Source organism: Stegostoma tigrinum, chromosome 18 (genome assembly GCF_030684315.1).
Source record: "Stegostoma tigrinum isolate sSteTig4 chromosome 18, sSteTig4.hap1, whole genome shotgun sequence".
NCBI classification, from domain to species: Eukaryota; Metazoa; Chordata; class Chondrichthyes; order Orectolobiformes; family Stegostomatidae; genus Stegostoma; species Stegostoma tigrinum.
In genome coordinates this window covers 57746090-57758765 of record NC_081371.1, presented here as the reverse complement: position 1 = coordinate 57758765, position 12676 = coordinate 57746090, and positions in this window count along the sequence as shown.

Here is a 12676-nt window from a genome sequence, read left to right as displayed (position 1 = left end):
ACACACTGAGGCAGTAAATTCCACAGATTCATGACCCTTTCAAAGAAATGGTCAGGTCTTCAGCTCCATTTCAGAGATTAGAGATGGGCATCAAAAGGGCAACCCACCCATGAATGCAAAAAAATACTGTTCAACATCTTATCTTTCAAATACTGGTTTTTCTTGCAGTGTTCACAACCTGCTGTTTTGTCAGTTTGATATCATGATGCACTCATAGAGTCATATAGCACAGCCTGTCCATGCTGACCATATCCCAAACCAAATTAACCCCACCTGCCAGCACTTGGCCCATATCCGTCCAACACTTTTTATTTGTGTACTTATCCAAATGCCTTTTAAACATTGTAATTGTGCCCACATCCATCACTTCCTCTGAATGTTCATTCCACACACGAACCACAACCTGCAAAAAAAACCCCTCATATCTTTTTCAAATCCCTCTCCTCTCACCTTAAAAATATACCCCCTTGACTTGAAATTCCCCACCCTGTGGAAGAAACAGAAACCAAAAGAACTGTAGATGCTGTAAATCAGGAACAAAAACAGAAGTTGCTGGAAAAGCTCAGCAGGTCTGGCAACATCTGTGAAGGAGAAAAACAGAGTTAACGTTTCAGGTGCGGTGTTCTGAGGAAGGGTCACCGGACCCAAAACGTTAACTCTGATTTTCTCTTCACAGATGCTGCCAGACCTGCTAAGCTTTTCCAGCAACTTCTATTTTTGTTCCTAGGGAAAAGATTCCTGCCATTCACCTTATCTATACCGCTCATGATTTTATAAATCTCTATAAAGTCACCCCTCAACCTCGTACGCTCCAGTGAAAAAAGCCCCAGCCTATCCAGCACCTCCTTATAATGCTATCATCCAAGAAAAATCTCTTCTGAACACCCTCCACCTTAGTAGTAACTTTCCTATAACAGGGTGACCAGAACTGCACACAGTACACCAGGAGAGACCACAGCAACATTCCGTACAATCTCATCCTGACATCCCGACTCTCATACTCAAAGGTCTGCGCAATGAAGGCAAGGGAGCTAGATGCTTTCTTAACCACTCCCTGACAAATGCAAATAAATTTGATAATAAGGGATAATTTCCCTGAGATTTCATCAAAAAAATGCTTAAACGTTTCTCAACAAAAAATACATAGTATTATCATTCAAAGAAAAATTGGAAATCTGAAAGCAAAACAAAAAATCCTAAAACCACTGGGCAGGTCAGTTCAAATCTGTGGGGAGCAAAACTAAGTTAGCATTACAAGTTAATGAGCTTCCATTTTATGAAAAAAAGACTGAAATGTTTTTAGAGGCTTTCAAAATAATAAGAATCTTAAGCAACTCAAATCATAAGTAAACAGTTGGGGGAAAATAGATAGTTCTTGGATGATCTGGTGAAGGCACAATAAATTAAATATCCTTGTTCTTTTTGTGAAATCATCCTGCTGTGACATATTATGACACAAATATGGAGTGAAGGATATTGTTGCCGTAGTATAGGGCTACAGCGTCCATCGAGAGAATCCTGCAGCAGGACATCAGATCCGAACTTGACCGTCCACCAATGCTGGATGAGGTTCAACCTGCCATCTCTAAGCTGAAACTCCACAAAGCCCCTGGTATCGACGGAATCCCTGCAGAAGTATACAAATTAGGAGGAGCTTCGCTCCTGAATGAACTCACCAACCTATTTGCACTCTGTTGGGAACAAGGTGAGGTGCCACCTGATCTACGTGACTCTGTGATAGTCTCCCTGTATAAGAACAAAGGTGAGAAATCGGACTGTTCAAACTACAGAGGTGTCACTCTGCTGTCTACGGCCGGGAAGATTCTCTCCAGAATCCTTTTGGACAGACTGATCCCCACCATTGCGGAGGACAACCTGACAGAAAGTCAGTGTGGTTTTAGAGCGAACAGAGGCACATCCGACATGATCTTCGCACTACGCCAACTTCAGGAAAAATGCCGTGAGCAGAACGTTGGACTGTATGTGGCATTCATTGACCTCACCAAAGCCTTTGATACTGTCAGCCGCGACGGTCTATGGAAAATCCTGGCGAAGCTCGGATGCTCTCCTAAGTTCTTAACCATCCTACAGCAACTTCATGAAGGTCAGAGCGGCAAGGTGAAATACAACGGTGACCTATCACACCCGTTCCCCATGAGCAACGGCGTGAAGCAGGGCTGCGTCTTGGCACCAAAGCTCTTCGCCATCTTCTTCAACATGATGCTGTGGGAAGTGAAGGAGGGCATCATGAACAGCATCTACATTCGCTTCCGCCCAGACGGCAATATCTTCAATCTGCGCCGCTTCCTCGCTCGCACGAAGACAACATGGGAGCCCATCATGGGGCTGCTGTATGCGGACAACTGCGCCCTACTCACACACACAGAAGATGCGCTACAGACTGCAGTGATGTACTTCTCCGAAGCTGCAAAGGCTTTCGGGATAACGATCAGTCTGAAGAAGACGGAGATCCTGTGCCAGAAGCCACCATGCAGCACATACAACCCACCTCGAATCTCGATCAACAGCCACCCCCTCAACACGGTCGAACGCTTCACGTACCTGGGAAGCATAAACTCCAACGATGCTACAGTCACAGGAGACGTCGACAATTGCTTTGCGAAAGCAAGTCGCGCCTTCGGGCGACTGCGGAAGCGTATATGGGGAAACCACTCGATAAACATGTCGACGGAAATCCAGGTTTACAAGGCCGTGGTCATCATCATACTGCTCTACGGCTCCGAGCCTGGGTTCTGTATCGGAAACAGATGTGGCTGCTGGAACAATTCCACCAACGTTGCCTGCACTCTATATTGGGCATCACCTGGCAGGACCACATCTCTAACAACGAAGCGCTGGAAAAGGCCCGGCTCCCCAGCATCAAAGCGACCCTTCTCCTGAAGCAACTTCGATGGTCAGGTCACGTATCGCGGATGGACAACACCAGAATACCCAAGACAGTGTTCTTCGGGGAACTCTGCGATGGCAAAAGAAACCGCGGTGCCCCGCGCAAGCGCTACAAGGACCAACTGAAGCAACAGCTGTCTCAGGCCAGCATCGCCTCAACGGAATGGCAAAAGCTGGCCTCTGACAGGGATGCATGGCGGAAGAAAACTACGACAGCGACAGAGCAGTTCAAATGTTCGAGGAGAGCAGCTGCAGAGGACAGACGGAAACGCAGGAAGGAGCCCTCATCTTAAGCCCCGCTGTCTGGAACATTCCTCTGCCGACACTGCTCCAGGATCTGCAGGTCTAGGATAGGACTCTACAACCACCAACGGTTGTGCCAGTGAAATTGCTGACGAATCTCTTCCCAACTGATCTTCGTAAGCAAAGAATCTGCCATCACTCAGTATAGGGCTGCTCTCTCAATAGAGAGAGACTGGTGATGTGGGTCACCACACCTTATATGAGGGGAAAGGTTGAGAAGGTGGGACCTTCGTGGTAACGTCAGCTGGTGTGGGAATTGAACCCATAGGATTAGCATTGCTACCTCACAACGCCTGGGACCCAGCTTCAAGTTCACCCTTGGGTTACTCTCCATGCAGAGTTTGCAGATTCTACCCGTGTCTGCTTGGGTTTCCTCTGGATGCTCCAGTTTCCTGCCACAGTACAAAGGTGTGCAGGTTAGTTGGATTGGCCATGCTAAATTGCCCGTAGTGTCTGGGGATCAGCAGGCTAGACGATGGGAAACGCAGGATTACAGGGATAGGCTAAGGGGGGTGGGTCTGGGTGGGATGCTCTTCAGAGGATCAGCATGGACTCTATGGGCCAAATGGCTTGCTTCCACACTGTGGGGTTTCTATGATTCTATGATTCTGTTTGCTGACATTGTCCCACATTGCAAACCAGCTATCCGGCCAACTGCGCTAACCAGCCCTGTGGCAGGTGGAACTTGAACATTGGCTTTTTGACCCAGTGATAGAGACACTCCCACTATGCCACAAGACCCCTAATGCTCTTCTGTACTATTCTATAGTTCTATTTTGCTGTAGTAATTGTTGATGCTGCTGATTTATCTGTGGCCAGTGTGTTGATTATTTACTTAAGCGTGTGAATGAACGCTGGATAAAATAAAGTCTTGAAACTCAAAGGATCCAGAATTAATGACTCTTTTTCACAGGAGTCAGCCAAAATCAAAACTGTCCCAGGTGAAATGATGCAGCTCTGGGACTGGTGGAAAGCAGTAAAATTAATTGCAGGTGACACTGTAAACTCTGAAAGTAAAACTCCTGCAGTTTCTGGCCAATAACTGGCAATGAGACTTGATTTAAAAAACACTTTGTAATCACCGTAGGATATATCAACATTCCAAGTACATGCAATTTTAATTATAGATGTTCTTTAACAATGACTTTATGTGTCTTCGGTATCAGCAAGCAGCTGTCAGTGTGAATGGCTTTACCAATGCACTCGATGTCCCTGTGATGGTCACTGAACAGAACTAATGATTGTAATGTAATTAACACAAAGGTGTTAGGAAATGCCATTTAACTTTATACTCGGAAATGTTCTGTATGGTATCTTTTAAAAAGTATTATTTTTCAGTTTTATTTTTGTTTGAAAGTCAAAGAGAAGTGTAACAATTAATCACCTGAAAAATACCATACTCCTTTATTTGACTGGAAAAGTGAGAGAAAGCAGCTGTTCATATTGACATACCATCTTTCTTCACAACCTAAGCAATTTTTAAAGGGCTATCCTTAATTTGCATTACTGACCTAACTATTATTAAACCTCTGAAGAGCGCCATAAAAAATATAATTCAGCAATCTGTAGGATTAACCTACAACATATTCCATTTACCAGCTTCGATTCCACCCTTGGCAACTGCCTGTGTGGAGTTTCCACATTCTCTCCATGTCTGCGTGGGCTTCCTCCGAGAGCTCCGGTTTCCTCCCACATTCCAAAGATGTGCAGGCAAGAATGGATTAACCTTTCTAAATTGATTATATTGGCAGGGATGCACAGGCTAAGTGGATTAGCCATGGGAAATGTAGGGTTGTAGGGATGGGGTACCAGGATGGGTCTGAGTGAGATGCTGTTCAGAGGGTTGTTGGAGACCCGATGGCCTGAGTGGCCCACTTCCACACTGTAGGCTTTCTACGGTTCCAGGAGCAGAGGGAAATACCATTTTGTTCAGTGGATACTGTCACTGTCAGATGAATGCCATTGTCAATTGGAGGATGCCCTTATTTAAGTAGGCCGATTGGGCTCCCAGCTACCTGTCATATTTATCCCATTCACAAAACATCAGGGAGACAGGAAGGCATCAGTGATGTCACACCTTCTCACACTCCAGTTCCTTCTCTCAACATTTTGTTAGCCGCCCACCTCTGACTAGACTGATTCCTGGGATGGTAGGACTGGAACAGGAAGGCAGACCGGACCGATTAAGACCATATTCATTGGGCTTTAAAAGAATAAAGTGGTTGGGGGTCGGAGATCATATAGAGACCGAGAAAATTCTATCAGAACTAGACAAGGTCAATGCAGGAAGGATGTTCGCGATGACTGGGGATCCCAGAAGTAGGGGTCACATTATGAAGATATGGGGTAGGTTATTTAGGACTGAGACAAAGAAAAATTTCATTACCCAGTGAGTGGTGAGACTGTGGAGCTCTCTGTCACAGAAAGAGTTTGAGACCGTATTGTTGAATGTTTTCAAGAAGGAGTTAGTTATAGTTTCAAGGGCTAAAGAGATCAAAGGGTATTGGGAGAAAGTGGGACCAGGGGACTGAGTTGGATGGTCAGCCGAGATCATATTGAATTGTGAATGAAATAACTGCACAGATCCTGTTAACATGTTACCCTTTACTTCTATGTGCACTGTACATGGGCTGTAACCAGCCGGCTTAAAGCCAGTCCTTAGACTGAGGAGACTTTCTGAATCTCCTGATTATATCTGTTAGCTAGGGCTCCCTGATTGTCCCAGGTTAATAACCCCAATCAAGGATCTCATAGTCAATGGATCCAAATGGTCATGGTTCCAATCACAACAGTGGAACAGACTCAAAGAGCCAAATGGCCTGATCCTGCTCCTGCTTCTATATTCTATGTTATACCCATTGTCCTCAAAGGGCCCAGAAAATCCCACTGTCAGTTATCCTGCCATAGTGTCCACCTAATACGATGAACTGGATAATGTCTTATCTGTGTGCTGCATCAACTACAACATCTAAAAAACTAATACTTTCTGTTTATAATCTCTTAACTGTAAATGTGCCAAGTGATCTTATTTTTCTCTCCATTAAGTTCTTATTTTCATGCTTTGCTTTGCTGCTCTACTGGTCGAATCACCACACTTTACAGTTGCCATCAATGCTGTTCCTTCATAGGAGAAGCACTTTAGTGTGGGCGCTACAGTCTGGATCTCCCACCCTGCCCCCAGAGATCAAATTGTCTGTCAGGTGACCAAGACAGAGAGAAGTGAAATTGTCCAGCTTGAATATTTGACTGTGTTTGTCAATCAAGCCCTGGGTGATAGACCAAGATAATAAAATGTGAGGCTGGATGAACACAGCAGGCCAAGCAGCATCTCAGGAGCACAAAAGCTGACGTTTCGGGCCTAGACCCTTCATCAGAGAGGGGGATGGGGTGAGAGTTCTGGAATAAATAGGGAGAGAGGGGGAGGCGGACCGAAGATGGAGAGTAAAGAAGATAGGTGGAGAGAGTATAGGTGGGGAGGTAGGGAGAGGATAGGTCAGTCCAGGGAAGACGGACAGGTCAAGGAGGTGGGATGAGGTTAGTAGGGAGCTGGGGGTGCGGCTTGGGGTGGGAGGAAGGGATGGGTGAGAGGAAGAACCGGTTAGGGAGGCAGAGACAGGTTGGACTGGTTTTGGGATGCAGTGGGTGGGGGGGAAGAGCTGGGCTGGTTGTGTGGTGCAGTCGGGGGAGGGGACGAACTAGGCTGGTTTAGGGATGCAGTAGGGGAAGGGGAGATTTTGAAACTGGTGAAGTCCACATTGATACCATATGGCTGCAGGGTTCCCAGGCGGAATATGTGTTGCTGTTCCTGCAACCTGTCTCTGCCTCCCTAACCGGTTCTTCCTCTCACCCATCCCTTCCTCCCACCCCAAGCCGCACCCCCAGCTACCTACTAACCTCATCCCACCTCCTTGACCTGTCCGTCTTCCCTGGACTGACCTATCCCCTCCCTACCTCCCCACCTATACTCTCTCCACCTATCTTCTTTACTCTCCATCTTCGGTCCTCCTCCCCTTCTCTCCCTATTTATTCCAGTTCCCTCTCCCCATCCCCCTCTCTGATGAAGGGTCTAGGCCCGAAACGTCAGCTTTTGTGCTCCTGAGATGCTGCTTGGCCTGCTGTGTTCATCCAGCCTCACATTTTATTATCTTGGAATTCTCCAGCATCTGCAGTTCCCATTATCTCTGGGTGATAGACCCACTGTTTGAGATGCCAATTCTCACATAAGGCAAGTTCTGTTTTAAGTGATACATTAATAATGAAGAGATTCATATAATTTATTCGTTACAAAGTTTTATTTTTGTGATTCAGATTGCAAAACATTCATTTGATGCTGCATGAAACATGTATACTCTGCTTAATCTACAACTGGATTATTAATGGTGTTGTATGAACTGGGCAAATCTTTGTCCCATAGAAGTTTTGCCATGAGCAGCCAGTGGCCACATTGTATTGCGAAAAAAAATTGGAAACCACATGCTGTGTTGTAAAATTGTCCTTAACAAATTGCTCTATTGTTAAAGTGATAGGAAGCCAAAGGTTGCTTGTAGGCTCATTTAAAAGTTGCCCACAGCTAAAGATACTGAAAAAAAATAAAGTGACATTGCCCTGCCTAAATTTTTCAACAGGCTACTGCTAATGTGAAAAATCACTTTCCATGCCTATTGCCTGTGGTAGTGCAAGAAGATTTTCTATGGTGCTTTGTTCAGTGGGATCTGTCAGAGGAGTCTTTTTCTAGTGAATGGTGAGCAACTGAGCTCACTAAGTTTGCATCTGAGGCAGGAAAGTAATCATTCTTATTCTAAAAAGGGAAGAAACGGAAGTAAATGGAAACTATTAATTCAAGAAAATTGTAAAATGCACGCGACGCATAATAATTCATAACTGCAAAGTCTATATTATACAGATAAAGTTATTGCCTTTCAGAGTTACAAAGGTCAATGATGGCTAAGTGTGAAGATGTGAACCATAGGCTGGGCTTTCAAGAATAAAGGAATTGAATTGATTAAGACTATAATGTCTCAAAAAGAGTTTTTGTTTCAGATCACCGCTTGCACTTCAGAGAAGAATTTTAAATGGGAATTCATTAGTTTTCTGGCTTTGGCGATTTTAGTTGCATTCGATGTATATGTGTAACTGTTTCAAAAGCAACAAACATTTTTACTGCCAACAAAGAAAAACACATTATTCATTAATGTAAAATAAATTGGTTCACTTTTTGATTAGAATATGTTCAACTAGACTCATTTATTTAACCATATAAAATGTTATGTAAATAACCTGATACCACATCACACTGCCACGAGTATATGATTTCTAAATGAATGACATTTCATGGGATCATGGGGATTTTGCTGGTGTTCAGGACATTACAATCCATCATTCTGTCCCTTAGCTCCATGGAAATTGCACACCTGTGGCCTTTGATATTTCCAATGTTATCATCAACTATCAAAAACAAGTTTCAAACAACTACCCACAAAGCCCTTCTGATATTTTCAAAATATAGCAATGATGATGTATGCAATGGGAAAATAGAAACCCATGCTTCTGCATTTAAAGTCATCTCCTCAAGTCTGTGCCCCTTTCTTTTCTAGCTTATACACATTTGCTTCTGTTTCATCCCTAATTGGAGAGCAAAACGAACAAATTGCATCTGCCCTCTGAAAAAGTGATAATTTTATACCATTGAGTGTACAACACTTATCAACAGATCTGTCAGTCACTTGACTGGTTCACAGTGTGAGATTCAGTAATGGTGTATTGAATTCCCTGTGACACCAGGCTGTTAATCTGGTAAATATTCTCAAGTGTAAGCACTGATAATGTGCAAGTATTTATTGTGTTTAGATGGAGTTCCAATGAGCTCCGAGGGTGAGAGTGAAACCTCTTGCCTTTTCACACTGTGCTCAAGACCCCTGAACTTTATGCACATTCAGTCACAGACTGAGGGTAATGGAGCATGAGCTTAAGCTCAATAGACCTTGCATTAACACAAGGGATGAGAATGTCAGTAAACGCAAAGTTTTTTTAAAAAAAAGAAAACACAAGCATTACCCTGTTTTGGATGCAAACGTTATCCTTTTAGAAAAGGAACATTTCTATTATAACACAGATGACTCCTGTTATTGTCGCTTTCAATTTGCCAGTCAATAAAGAGTCAATAGGCATGAAGTGAAAATAAGAGGGACTCACTCCTATATGAGGCCACTATCCTCAGAGAAACATTCAAAGTAAACCATTTTGCAACATATATTTCATGCTCGCTGCGCTTATCATTAGTTGTCTCAAAATATTTTTAAAATGTAAAGTGGTTGACAGAAAAGTGAGACAATGGTGTAGGATACTATCTGCATGCTATTTCTGTGTAAATTAAGTGCGAATTGACAGTCAGCATGGTACTATAACAAACCAGGTGAATACGTAAAGTTGAGTGCTTAGAAAATGATAAAGTCAATGTGAAGTGCCAGTTTAATAGGGAGAATCTACTTCAAAGCAAAGAAGCACTGTCATACAGCGCAGAAAAAGAATGTCAGCCCGTCATACCCTCACTGGCTCTTTGAGCAAACTAATCACTTAATTCCATCACCTTCCTCTCCATCTGAGCCGTGCATTTCTTTTCCTCTTTTTAACTCTATTCCCCTTTGAGAGAGCTACTATTTAATGTCACCCAGTAGCCTTTCACATAATGGACTTCAGCTCAGCACAACCCGCTGAGTAAGAACATTTTCCTCTGTTCCCCTTTGATCCCTCTTATAACTACCTTGAAACTGATGGGTGACTGAGATTACAGATTATATATATGAGGTGCTGGATGAGAAATTAGACAAAATAACAGGAAACAGAGGGAACTACACAAGAGATATTTGTCCCGAAACGTCCGGGAAAATATAGGGTCACAGAGATGTGTAAAACAGGCCCTTCAGTCCAATTTATCGATGCCAACCACACAACCCAAATTAATCTAATTCCTTTTGCCAGCATTTGGCCCATATACCTCTGAACCCTTCGTATTCATGGCCCCATTCAGACACCTTTTGAATCTTGTAATTGTACCAGCTTCGATCACTTCCTCTGGCAGCTTATTCCATACATGCACCATCATCTGCATGAAAAAGTTGCCCCTTTGGTCCCTTTTAAACTTTTCCCCTCTCACCTTAAATGTATGCTCTCTAGTTTTGGTCTCCCCCACCCTGGGGCAAAGACCTTGTCTATTCACCCTATCCATGCCCCTCAAGATTTTATAAACTTCTACAATGTTACCCTGATGCCCCAGGGAATGTAGCTCCAGCCTATTCAGCCTCTACCTAAAATATAATAGACATATCTGTATTATAAAGTCTTACAGAATTGCTTCTGAGAAAACTGATTTATGCTGAAACATTCCCACACACAAATTTTCTCAATCGTTGGTGTCATGTCTAAGATATCTAACAAATTCCTTTATTTCTCATTCACACAGGTCTGCCTCAAAATATAACACCAGCCGATGAAAATTTCTTGGATTCTCTGAAAGTTATACAATCATGCACTGATTTGGATTTGTGCTCGACAGTCTAGGTGCATCACAGCCTGAAATGTCTGAGTATCAGCATGACTGATATCAAGTCCTTTTAAAAAAACATTCTGGCCAAGTCTTGTGTCGTACCTGACAGAAAGTCCTGTCCATCTCAGCACTTCCTCGACTTTTCCGAGCCTTTTTCTTCTTAAAAAGATGCAGCATTGTCTTTCCTCAGGATATATTCATGTCTTCCATGGAATAATGGAAGAGAAAGAGCTGGGGAGACAGAAGGCTCTGAGAATGAAGTGCCATATCAAAAGAATGCAGCCTGCTCTTCTTCTGATTCATTCATATGATGTGGGCTGCTTCTCCTTCACTGTTCTCGAGGTGCAGTAGTGAGTCCCTTGTTGAACTGTTGGATTTCACATGGTAAATGTATTCGCAGTGCTATTAACTAAGGAGAGATATATAAAGATATATCTGGACAGGTACATGGATAGGCAGGGAGCAAATGGACACAGACCGTTAGAAAATAGATGACAGGTTAGACAGAGGATCTTGATCGGCGCAGGCTTGGAGGGCCGAAGGGCCTGTTCCTGTGCTGTAGGTTTCTTTGTTTCTTTGAGAGAGTTTGGGAATTTTAACCTCACAATGATGAAGGGAAGGTGGCTGATTTTGACATCAGGATGATGTGTGACTTGGGGGAAACTTGTAGGTAAAGTTGTTTCCATTTCCAGATATTGCCATTTGCAAAATTGTGAGATGGAAATAACATAAGAATGCAAGAATTGGAGCAGGGATGTGCTGGCTGATGTGCTGCAGACTTCAACTCCTCTTTTATACCAATTCTCAAAACCCTCAAATCTCTAATATTTCAAGTCAGTCAGTCAGTCTGCCTGTCTATCTCTCTAGCATCGAACCAACCAACCAACCAACCAACCATGAAGCCTTGGTGAGCTGCTTCCCTGCTGCATGCTACACACTGAAACCACAAGGCGCCGATGGTGGAGGGACTGAGGAGATGTGATAGTGGTAGAGGGGATGTAACCACTGCTTTTTGTGGTGGGGCCTCCCAGTGAACCTGCTTGTGTAGTTACCGCTGTGGCGTTGCTACGTAACTTGTCGCCTGCAGTGTTTGATCGATCCTCCATGTGGTTCCCCCCGGTAATGGCAGAAGATGAGGGCACTTGTGTCTTATCTGAGTGTTGGGTCTACCCGCAACTGGTCACCTGTACGGGGCTGGTGGGGTGAGGTCTTTCAGACAGAGGTACAGGTCTTACTCAATACCCTGCCAGCAAATACAACCGGAGACAAGTTAAGAGGTGGCTGTCGACCCATGAGGCTCAGTGTAATGCCCATTAGTGGTGCCAGTGGGAAAAGTATAGAAAGGTTGACATTAGTCTCCCTAAATCCAATTGGGCCGGGGACCATATAAAAAGAAAGTTTACCAGTGGTGGTAGCTTGCCCAGAGAGTAGTAGCCACAATCAGAATAGCACTTCTGTTTCAACACAGACAGACCGTTTGAGGGCCATTGTTCCCTTCCCTATCTTGATCCCCAGATGCATGCTAATGAAGCCAGGCTGTAGGGAGATGATGAGAAGAATTTAGTTGTAAAAACAGCTAACAATGTTAGCCCACCCATTTGGTGAGATTACAATGCAAGTTTTTTATAACAGTAAACTTCAAGATATCAGAGCGCAGAGATGGTGAGAGTGGAGACACATCTGGTAATTATAGGATAGTTTGACCATCTAAGGTAAAGTGTCGAGTGGAGATAGTGCTTCAGTATCCTGTTGATATGCTTTTTTGTGGTAAGTGTCAGCTCACATGCCCCATAATGAGGGCATTACATTCTCATGCAAAGATAGCGCACAGTGTTAAAGCAATTCAGACTAGATGTTCGAAGTGTGGAAAGTTTCATGAGCATCATGCTGTCGCCTGCCATTATTCAAAGTGTAAAGAAGAGA